This window comes from Asterias amurensis, chromosome 21 (assembly GCF_032118995.1).
Source record: "Asterias amurensis chromosome 21, ASM3211899v1".
In the NCBI taxonomy this organism is placed as follows: Eukaryota; Metazoa; Echinodermata; class Asteroidea; order Forcipulatida; family Asteriidae; genus Asterias; species Asterias amurensis.
The window spans coordinates 12,903,718-12,916,113 of record NC_092668.1 but is presented as its reverse complement, the minus strand read 5'-3'; the positions used below and the strand labels follow the sequence as shown (position 1 = coordinate 12,916,113).

The following is a 12,396-nucleotide window of genomic DNA, read 5'->3' as shown; positions in this document are numbered from 1 at the left end:
GGGCCGATAACGACGCTTTGCAACGTCATTGTTGTAGGGTAGGTATGAAATAAAAGGTGGGCTAAAATTACACGCTATTCCATTGATATTGCAAGTCAATTAGGACGACAGACCCAATGGGTTTTATACAAATTATTCAATTAAAACATTCAAACTTAAAGGAATGCTTCTCCTCCTCATTGAACCCAAGTCTCGACACTCCTGGGGTGACAGGTATTTTTTCAGCTGCGCCACGCATCTGGAACTCTCTCCACCTAATCTTAGATATTGTCTTTGTACCACACAATTCAAATCTCTTCTCAAACTTATCTGATGTCACAGTTTTTCAAGAACTAATTTTGTTGTGTCTGTTTCCTTTCGTTTTGTTTTTATAGATTACTGCAGCGCCTTGAACACCAAGCGGGTGGACATTATGTGCGCAATACAAGTATATTGTTATACAATACAATACAATAATCATGATCTCTAAAACAGACTGCTGAACTAGTTTCTTTTTTACGGTTTCCCTCATACAGAATCTGGAGTGCGTTAAACCTAACAAGTGCAGAGGCGATATTAACCAAAGGTGTCGGTTCAGTCACGAGTGCAAACTATAATGCGCAGCCACCGTATCGCTGGTGACTGTGTACCCGGTGTTTACTCCGCAGTGCTACCTGAAAGCTGAATTATTCAAAATAAAATGGAGTAGGCGGGTGCCCTTGTCTATATTGCGTTAGTGAGTCCACCCCGTGACGTCTGATGACACGACGTTGAAGAGATAGAGGGAGTTGGTTTGCGAGTCCGTTTACCGATGAGTGTATAATCGCCACTCGATTTGCTCTGCGCACACCGACGCACGGAACACCGTGGAGCTAGACGTGTGGGCCTATAGCTCGGACATTTTTACAGGCTCTTCATGTTGTGCAGTGAGGCTGCATAGTTTTTCTGCCAGAACGGTTTCAGTAGCTGTAGGCTGGGAACAAAAAACAAAAGACGTCGCGTTCTTTTAACATTCGCTTCAACAGGTGACAAGGTTGTCTTGCGATTTGACACCTATCAAGGCTTCTCTGTGAAACATTTTGAGTTCATGAATTATTGTGTGCTTGTAGAATATCTTCGTGAGTTTCACTTGCTAGTGGTTGAGCTGCAGGGGAAACATTTATTAAGTGGATTCGACTCTCACCGCAAGGTAAGACCAAACTCATCAAACTCTTTAAAACTTAGGATTAATCTTATGACTTAGGACGAGTTAAAGCAACACGTTGCCTTGGGTCGGATGAGTTGGTCTATAAAAAGCGTTTGTAACCGTTTGTTATCAAATGTATATGGTTGGAAAGATGTTTTTAAAGTAGGATACAATGATCCTCACAAATATTTGCCTCGAAATTGCGTGGTTTTCCTTTTACTTTGAGAACTAACACGGTCGGCCATTTATGGGAGACTCCCATAAACGGCCAACCGTGTTAGTCGACGAGGTAAAAGGAAAACCACGCAATTTCGAGGCATGATTGTTTGGATCATTGTATTCTACTTTTACAACATCTTTCTAACAAACGGTTACAAACGCTTTTCAAAGACCAACTCGACCGATCCAAGGCAACGTGTTCCTTTAAGTTCCGTATCCTAAGCCGTTTCGACTCTTGAACCCATTCTAAGCAGACGAGTTACTCGTCCTAACCCGAGTTAGGATTAATGCTAGCATTCCGTGAAATCGGCTCACAGGGTCCGATTCCACAAAGAGCTAAGATTGATCTTAACTTGGAATGAATCTTTTGCTAAGCAAAGTACGGAGGAGGCGCACCCACAAGCCAAAAGCCAACTAATGTACACGAACACACGGATTTAACATGTACGGGTGTGATTGTTATCCTCACGTATAACAAAACCCTTGGGATATTAGTGTTGCACTTCATGCCTCGTGTATCAACCGTTTATGAACGTAAATTCTCAAAACAGATGTTTCGCCCACTTTGTAAGTCGCGGCACAAATCACTTCTGCAGAGTGTATTTTTCCAATAATGTCAATGTTTATTAAAAGGCTCTGCAATGCAGACCAGAAGTTCCCACTACATTGAACACAAATCCGGGGTAGTAAAATTGACGCCATGTTGTGACATTTACCAACAAAGATTCAAAATGTACACCACAGTGTGGTTAAAAAACACAAATATCTGCATAAACATTAAAATTGTTATTATTTTAACACTAGATGTAAAACAACAAATTGATTCTTTCTTCGCTGTGACAACACCCATGATGTCAATGTTAACATCCCAGTTTTCGCAGTGCATTTTTCTTGAAGCGGACCTACCGAAACGTCGACTACGGTCATTCAGCAGTACGTGCATGTATTATGGAAAAGGAAACAAGTTTGTGTTTTATGGTAGAATTGGCTTGTATTCTACTAATGTAAAAACAGCTTTCCTATCAAATTTTCTTGAAGACAGGCTACCGAAACGTCGTTTTTTTCCCCGCCTAGTTATGGAATCTGGAATGGCAAATATTTTTTTATCCGTACTCGTGGCTTCCGTGTTTTTGGTGGGGATTTTTTTGAGAGAATTTTTTTTGTTCTTTTTCTTTCTCGAAGACACTAGCGAAACGTCGACTTAAATCATCCAACATTCATAATAATGGTGAAACATATTCCACATCTGGTTGCTATTCCATTCGACATTATCCCTCACTCGTTCATTGCCTCATCTTTGTGAAAAAATCCCCTAAGCCCCTCGTTAAATCGTCTGCTTAGAACAATGTCATCAGTGCAATTTGTATTGGTATTATAAATAGCTTTTGCATATATACATGTAGTTTGGGGCTCCTGGTTAATGGGAAGTGTTGATCTTGAATGGTATTCAAAACTTTGATTCGGTAACAAGAAATATTCGTTTTTGAGTAAACGTGATTTACTGACCGAGAGTGCTGTGTTCTCTTCAAAGCATTGTTTGGCAAACAGGAACATTTATTTTCTAAATGAAATATTCGATTGATGTATGTGCATTTTTCATCGAGTGACCTTCTGTTATAAAATTGTTACTAATGACCATTGGACAAACAACATTATTCTGATTGTAACTAATACAAGTAACGGGTGTTATGTAAATTGTTTCTGAAACATCTGGAAAAGAGTATCCTCCACAAAATTTAAAGGTTAATGGCTTGTTTGTTAATTTGTATGTAAATACTCGGGAGGAGTGTATTGTGCTCCGTCGATTTCACAAAGAGTTATGGACTCGTCTTATCTCTAACGCAGGATTAATCTTTAGGTCTGCATGCTACAGTGCAGGGTTGGGACTCGTCCTAAGTCCATAAGATTAGTCTTACCCGAGTTAAAGACCAATATGAGCGTAAAGTGAGCAAAGATCTTGTTTGGCATTAATGGTCAATACTGGTTGACGGTGACAACTTGCGTTTTGTAAAAACCATACAAAATCAGCATAAATCTAATACGATGTTCCGGGTCTTAATTTTCAAGGAGCCCAGAGCTAGATGCAACTTGTAAGAGTTACATGCAACCTTGGCCTTGGTGCCCCATTGACATATATTTCATTACAATCTTAAGATTTGCAACTTAAAGAGGCTGTAGCAAAATGAAAATAGTGTTGCCCATTCAGAGATGACATTTAGACGTTTTTTGACTTCTGTGTTGTCACAAACTTAAAACAAAAAGAGGAATGATTTAAGCATGTACCTTACTTTTAAGTGAGGAATTTGTTGTTGTCAGTTCCACGTACCACTGTTATGGTTGAAATAGCTTAATACCTATCACTTTTAGTTGGCTTTTCTCATAGAGTAAGGCAACTCTAGGCGGTAAAAGAAGACCGTCAAACCATGAATAAGTAGGGGTGGCGGCTTGGGGGAAGCCACCCGTTGTCCCCGAACAAAAGAAGGGCCACTTTGGACCCCGTTGAGGAAGACTGACATCTCAAAGAGATCTTCTTCTTATCTTGATATATAAGGTTTCTTTAGGAGTCCACAATGCCGGGGTTTGACTGAAAATGACCCTTTGTTGCAGAACGGTATTCGGCGAGCAGAGATATTGATAAATTGCACCTTTTTCGTTTTTTGACTGGCGGGCTTTACAGGCAAGGTCTACATTCAAGTCGTTCCCCAGTACTATATACACAGTTATACCAGCAGATGTACTTTCAGTTAATACAAACTATAACGTGTCCGTGATGTAAACTTATCACTTGAGTTAGGCACGGTGTGTCGTCGTTTGGAAGTCAGGTTTAATATTTTCCCACCATCATTGCTGTGAAATTCTGTTTGATGTACACCCGGCTTAACGCCATAAAGATAAAGTGTGCTGGTATCTACCTGAATCAAACTAAATCCATTAATTCGGCAGTTAGAGTGGCAACAAATTGGCCATTGTCATTCGCCATGCCATAGAAAACGTAATACTATTACTGTAAAGTAAAAGTAGAAGAAATAGTAGTGGCTTCTTAGCGCGCATATCCGTCACTCAGTGACGCTCAAGGTGCTGGGTTCTTTTACGTGCGTTACACAACACACGGGACCACCGGTTTTACGTCCTATCCGAAGGACAAATCAATGGTTAAAATGTCTAGCTTTAAGGACACATGTATCACGACTGGGACTCTGCTGAACAGAAACACCGGAGTTTGAAATCGCTGCTCTTAACCGCTCGGCCGCAACACATCCAGAGTACACTCTAAACACCTCCGGGTCAGAGCTTGACCCGGATCCGGGTCATGATGGGGCCGGACTGGGTCAGTATGATCTGGAATCTGGTCACGTGTCGTCCGCAAACATTATCATTGCAATGGGGGTTTTTGGACGCTAGGTGGTAGCAGACTAACCATGTAATTACATTGTTCTTGGTAAGGGTTCTCTGTAATGCTGTGTTGAGTTTTGACAGTATAGAAATAAATGTGAACTTAATGGGAGACTTTGGGACGCTTGGTGGCAGCAGACTTACCAGGTAAATTTCCATTGTTTATGTAGTTCCAAGCATGCGCACATTACCGGGAACAATGGATTTTACCTGGTAAGTCTGCTGCCACCAAGCGTCCCGAAAGTCACCTATTGAATAAAAAAAGCGCTTACCCAGAACTACGTAACAATGGACATTTTCCTTTTAAGTCTGCTGCCACACAGGGTTCCAAAGTTTCCCATGGGGAAAAATATGTGTGCATGCTTAGCGTAAATAACGGAAATTTACTTCGTCAGTCTGCTGCCACCTATAGTGTTTCAAAGTCTCCCGTTGAATTCCCGATACAAAACATATCTATGGACGATTGCTTCCCTTATGCAAACTTATCACACCCGGTGAGTTGTCCCCAATTGCTGATCCAATAACCAGTAAACCTTGTTTGACCACGGCTGTATCTTTAACTCTAGCTCGCCACCTGTGTTGTTTCTACCTGTAACTAGATTTCGCACATCAGTTTTTCTCTAAGATACACAATAAGTGCTGCGAGAGTGAATCTTAGTCATTGCTGAACCAATAGAGTCTCTTCAATGATCAACCTGGAAAGGTTAACTATTATCCCCATGAAAAACACCTGACTCGATATTAAGAACATTTACCCGGAAGCGATTTTTTTTTCTGTAGTATATAGAAATGCCATCCCCAAATAATTTTCCTGGTTTTTTTATTTGAAGGATTTCTTTTTTTGAATCGATTTAGAAGAAAAGAATTTTCTCACTGAAAAACACTGCGACAGCGGCAATTTTGATTTACAGAAAATAGCTACCCGATTGGTCCGACGACTCTTTCTCTCACATAGGATTACGATAAACCATTGAAAAATGGTCGGTAAAAACCGGCGACCGGGACTCGAACTCACACTCTGCTGATGCTATGATCTTATAACCGCTCGGCCACGACATCACAGAAATTTCTTGAAATCTACAAATCATAAAACGCATATTTATTTCTACTTATTGTCTCTTTAAATTGCCTCAACATAACAACGTCTGAACAGAGTTTCACATTCACATTTGATTAAAGTCAGCTCACATTCTTTCCAGGTAAGCGATTCAAAGCAAAGTATAGGCCTAAGCGCTAGCAATCACTATTAAATGCAGTTGACACTATTTTGGTGACGATGGGGACCTGTTGATAGTATAAAACATTGTGAGAAACGGCTCCCTCTGAAGTAACGTAGTTTTCGAGAAAGAAGTAATTTTCCACGAATTTGATTTCGATACTTCAGAATTAGATTTTGAGGTCTTGAAATCAAGCGTCTGAAAGCACACAGCTTCGTGTGACAAGGGTGTTTTTTCTTTCATTATTATCTCGCATCTTCAACGACCAATTGAGCTCAATTTTGTACAGGTTTTTGTGTATGCATGTTGAGATACACCAAGTGAGAAGACTGTCCAGTGTCTTTAAAGCGAAGTATAAGCGCTATCCATCACTATTAAGACATCAAGATCTTGCACACAGTAAGCCGACAGGTCGTGTATGCCCCCATGTATGGCCACGCACATAAAGACACAACGCAAAATGTGAAGTAGCTAAGAAAATTAATTAAGCCTGTCAGTTCCACCATTCGTTACATCATCAGCCGTGTCAATGTCGTGCTAGAAAACAGATCAGTTAATACTTTAGGCGGGAATCATTCACACTTAAAAAAAAACTGCGTGGATGTACTTTATACAACCTCCGGTAACCATAGCAATAAAGACCATTGTTTCTTATTGTGCTACGGTTCATCTTCAGTTTGCCCTGTAGCGGGTTTTTTATGCGCAGGTCTAATCCCGTAGACTCAAGATCTTTTGTTGGTTGGTCCATAGTCACAATAGGTGACCCCTGCGGTCAATAAAAAATATCACCGTTGTCTCTTTGGTTAGAAATGTTTTGAATTAATGCCCGGGCAGGGCACTTTGGAAACAAATACTTCCCTCTGATCAAACTCGATTATGTTATTGACTCGAGTTTCTTCGCCATAGATCAAGATCTTTTGTTGGTTGGTCCGTAAGTCACAATAGGTGACCCCTCGGTCGATAAAACAATAATATCGCAGTTCTTTCGTTTATAAATATTTCGAACTATTGCCCGGGCAGGGCACTATCCGTCTGATCAAAATCGATTATGTTATTGACTCGGGTTTCGTGTTCGCTGAACAAAACTCATATCATCTTCACTGCATGGTGTAACTGAGCTGTAACGTCTTGCTAGGGAAGTATATCACATCAGTAAAACTTTGTGCTTTCCTATAACAGGTAGTGAAACATGTTTGTAAGGATCCTTGAAGGCACTGGACACTATTGGTAATCGGCTCCCTCTAAAGTAAAGGTATGAGAAAGAGGTAATTTCCCACCCAAATATTAAAAGCAAAAAATAGTCAATTCGCCTGACGTTTCGACCCTCAGAGTTTTTCTGGAAGGCTAAATGACAACACAACAAACATTAACAGGTAATTATTGTGTATAAGCAGTGGAGTGGAAATACATGAATGTAGTTAGAAAGCATGCAGAAAAAGCAAGGGTATCAAATATTAAAAGACTTCAGGCCTGAAGCCTTTTGTTATATACATTAAAAAGTATACACAATTTTGTGCAACAAGGATGTTTTTTCTTTCATCAAGTTTTTGCAACTTCGATGGCCAATTGAGTCCAAATTATCACGGATTTGTTATTGTATGCATATGTTGGGATACACCAAGTGAGAATACTTGTCTTTGACAGTTACCCAGTCTAGTCATGGTGCTACTGCGCAGAGTGTTTGAGACGAAAAGTCTGGTGCCATCTCAAACATCGGCATATTCCATGTCATTACGTGCGATTGCACACAAGGTTTACGACAAAATATGGCTACACATGGAGCAAGTTCGAGTGTGCCCAATGGATAACTACAGGTTGACCATTGCACTCGAACCCAGGCTGGTTGACCATTGGTTGCCTACTGTGGTCGACCATTTGGAACCAGCCTCGAGCCCATGGTTTCTTCACCGGTCCCAACAGCATGTTACATTCTAACATAAAGTAAAGCGCAGAGGAGAACCAGTGACACTGTAGCGAAAAAGCGGAAGGTTGACTAGACTTCTAAATGAGTCTTTCGAGTGGGTGCGTCGCTGCGCATGTACATTGCTAGTCAGTGGCCAACCACCGGGGCCCAATTTCATGGCTCTGCTTACCGTAAGCACAGAATCGGCGCTTACGGAAGCAGGGAATTCTGTGCTTACGGCAAGCGTGTTTCACGGGTTAGCGGCGAATTTGGGCTTCTGCGCGTGCGTACTTCCGTTACTAGGCATTCTACGCTTACAAGGCTAGCGCAGAAATTCGGCGCTTGCACGTAAGCGGGGAATCGCGATCGTAAGCGCAGAATTCGGCGGTAAGCAGAGCCATGAAATTGGGCCCGGGTTGACTCATTGTGCCCACTCGAACTTGCTCATAGTGGGTGCGTTCGTTTAGCTTCCCTGGGTCGACCCCGGTGTGTGGCGGTTTTTTCCCAGGACGAGTGTGTGCAGATAATTACCCACGTTCGTCCTGGTAAAAAAAACCGCCACGCACCGGGGTTGACCCAGGGGAGCTAAACGAACGCACCCAGTCTAGTTCATAAGAAGATGACAGTCAGAGAAATCAGGTTTGAATTACACCAAGTACTCATCATGTGCAATGGCTCACTGATCAGTACTTGTCAGTGTAGTAGAGATCAGTGGAATGGCTATTATATGAGTTTGATAGCCCCCTGTGAGCACACGCAGTTGGACAAGCCGACAAAGGCGTCCCAGATGAGCACACTGCAACTGTTGCGTGAACTCAGGCGCCTGGGTACGTTTTCACATTATGGAGAACCTCATTAAAGGCCAATGAACGGTCTCTATCACCCTCGCGCCCACATTCAATCTCGAACCCACATTGAAGGGCAATGGGCGATCTATATCAACCTCGAGCCCCCAGTAAAGGGCATTGGACGTTCTCTATCAACCTCGAGCCCTCTAAAGGGCAACGGACAGCCCCCCCCCCCCGAAAATAAATAAATAAAATAAAATAAATAAAAATTACGTTCCCTTCCAGCAGCTCTAAGAAACAAGTTTACCTAAATGCCCTTTTGTGTCAACCCCTAAACTATCGCCTTTTGCTTCTGTCAGACAAAATGTATATCTCTGCATGACACGACATAACATTTACACAACCCCATCTCGCCAAACATTAAGAGACGAACAAGTACGGGGCTTTCATTTCCCTCCATGCCCCCCCCCCCCCACCTGCAGACCCCATCACTGTCTTGACATTAAGTGAGACAAGAGTATTAAGAAGAAAGAAGAGTCATAAACTAGGCCTTCGGGTCAATAGAGGAATACTAAGTGACACCTGAAACTTAACCTAGATCCATATAGCTGCACACTTGAGGAGAGACTATAGACCAGCATTTGACAAAAGGACGATATTAGAAAGACATTTAATTTGCCTGATATAATTAGTCTTTATTCAATCAGTGATATCCGTCGCCGTTTGGAAGGGGGAATCGTACTCATTGTTTTGCCTTCAAGGAATGAGCCATCAACAATCACTAGCCTTCAAGAAACAATTCCAAGCTCATAAGTGTCAGAAAACTTCTTAGATTTCATTTAGACAAAAATCAACATGAGTAAATGCGATGTTGTGTCTGTTCATATGCTAAAGTGGTCGTGATGCCCTGTTTCGGAAGGCAATATTAAATACAAAATGCTCTAACTCAATGCATGGCGATACACTCGATCTGAATAGTCTAGTTGAACACCAAGAACAAACATATTCTATACTAGTTTACAGTAACACCATTTGTGTGTCGACTTTGTTTCGTAGATTTGTTCTTTGACAACTTAACTTGCTGTTATAATTGCCGAGGAGTAGATTTCGGAATTTAAAAAACTAAAAAAAACTAGCCGCTCATATTCTGCTAGCAAAGAATTATGATAAGCATTGTTGTGCTTTAACGGCTTTTTGAAACAGGGTACTGGGTGCGGGTTAGACAGGTAAGTAAAATAGTTCAGAAGTTGTGTCCCCCCCCCCCCCCCCAATGAGTTTAAAGGTATTATAACAGGATTTCCAGCCTTTACATTTCGTAATGTTTTTTCTAGCCCAAAGCGCCTAATCTTAGGCAACGAGTCCCTTTAACTTAAGAGTGCACTATAGCCCTATTTAAAAAAATAAAACGGTGGGCATGAGATGAAGCATGCCTTCATATCCATGGGGGGGGGGGGGGGGGGGGGTAGGGGCTGAGAGGAGGAGTAAAAAGTCAATATTCACATCATACTCTAGTGACGGATCTAGGGCGATTATTACCATGTGGGAAAAGTGGGAAGGTGGTTGGTCACCGGCAGAAAGTACACCTACCGAAGTAAAACAACACAAAGTTAATTTATAAACATATTCATACAGGCATACATTTTTAGATTAATAATGGACATTGAACATTCAAATAGCTTAATACAGCGAATGTCAACTTGTTATTTCGGTATTGGTCATTGCACATTCTCAACAACTACGTTAATTCAGAGGGAGCCGTTTCTTACAATGATTTACACCATCGACAGCTCTGTATTGCTCGTTACCAAGTTAGTGTTTATGCTACTAGTTATTTTTAATAATTACCAACCATGCCCGGTGCATTTAATCACCATATGATTACGCTATTCATTGGCTCATTCAATCAAGTAGTCTTATAACCTCGTTGTTTCCAAATGAAGTTAATTGCCATAACAAAGCGAGACCGTCTCCCCTGACAATACATCAACGATGGACAATATACAATTCGTCTTGAAGATGTTTCCCTATAACTAATTAAGATGATGGGAGACCACGTCTTCGTTCCGATGAATGAATTGGCGAAGACATCCACAAAGGCGGACCGCATATCATGGCTTTGTTAAAGGGCACTGGACACTATTGGTATAATTACTCAAAATAACTGTTAGCATAATAATTAACTTGAATATATACATTTTCTTAACACGTGCCTGCGCTTTATGGGCGGAGAATTGATCCCTGTAAATTTACTCAGCTTTATGAGAACACGCGCCACTTTAATTATCACCTTTTAAAAGTGTCCACAACCAAGCACACGTACGTCCATAGAACAAAGTCCCGATTCTGGCTGGATAAAAGGTCAGCCATTTACATGCCTCATAAATGCTAAATGTAATATGCGGCTGTCTTGCCGCTCCCATTCAAAAAGAACACTATAAGGAATACACTACTCATCGTATGAAAATACCCGCCACTATTTGATCTTTGAAAAGTGTCCATAACCGTTTAGCACCAAGACGTCCTTAAAACAAATTCTTGATTCTGGCTGGATAAAGGGTCGGCCATTTACATGCCTCATAAATTGCTAAAGGTAGTATGCGGCTATCTTGCCGCTCCCATTAAAAAAGAACACTAAGGAATACACTACTCATCGTATACCCGCCACTATTTCATCTTTGAAAAGTGTCCATAACCGTTTAGCACCCAGATGTCCTTAGAACAAATTCCTGAACTCTGGCTTGTTATATGGTCAGCCATTGATGCCTCACATAATGCTACTATGAAGTTGACATGCGGCCATCTTGCCTTTCTCATTTTTTGCGCGCGAACTGTCGACCACGTGGCACTAAAGATCTGACGTCAGAGAGGCAATTGTGCGTCTGAGTCAATCATTTCAATGGCAAGAAAGTCAATTAAGCTGCTTAACACACTATCATTATTGCTAAGCAGAAGTGGTTACCAACCAGACCAATATGCGATTTAAATTCGGCACTGGTACCCTGTTTCCAGTTTGTAGCTCGCGAGATGTTAAGCGGTGGTTCAAGCCACTATAATTTCTTACACAATATCGATTGAGTAATGTTTTCAAATTAAGAAAACAAACTTTGCCTCCCAAGTGGTAGAGCAAACTTAAAGTTAAGAATACTTTATCAAAAACTAGTAACCAGCGAGTCTTCCATCATTTTGAATTTACACATTGGCCGATAGCAGAAATGGCGTCAGTTGGTCGTTCACTCCCATGACGAGTGAGCACCGCTAATCACCGTCATGGGTCCGCAAGTCGGCACCGTAGATAGCAATAATATTCACCGGTAGGGGGTCCCTGGCTATCGGCCCGAGCTCCCGGGCACGCGCAATAATAATCTCGGTCGAGGTTGACACCTGGCCACATTCATATCATATTGGGTGTTCTTTTAATCGGTTGGGGATGACCATGATGATGATGATGATGATGATGATGATGATAGTTGTAGGATGGTAATGTTCTTTTGACTTTCTTCGACTTCTAGATTTTCAATTTCACCTTTTGGATCTTTCAGGGGGGATATTGACTCTGGATAAAAACTATACAGTGTGTTGCTCATTGAACTTAGTTTGGATCGGGCAGGACAGGGAAACATTTTGAGGTAAGTTTTCAATTTTGATTCATGTGGTATGGGGTTTCGAGTATAGAACTCATTCCTTCACTTGTTTTTATATCTCATAATTATA

At 41.4% G+C, this 12,396-nt stretch overlaps 1 protein-coding gene across 3 annotated transcripts in view; it reads left to right on the top strand.

Moving 5' to 3' along the window:
• Window positions 1–861: 861 nt before the first annotated feature.
• Window positions 862–12,396, top strand: part of LOC139953054 (neuropeptide FF receptor 2-like) — a 48,877-nt gene continuing 37,342 nt past the window's right edge. For all 3 annotated transcript variants that reach the window (XM_071952453.1, XM_071952452.1, XM_071952454.1), the window contains exons 1-2: window positions 862–1,168; window positions 12,225–12,311. The gene's annotated coding sequence lies outside the window, so the exon portion shown is untranslated. The remainder of the gene's footprint in view (window positions 1,169–12,224; window positions 12,312–12,396) is intronic.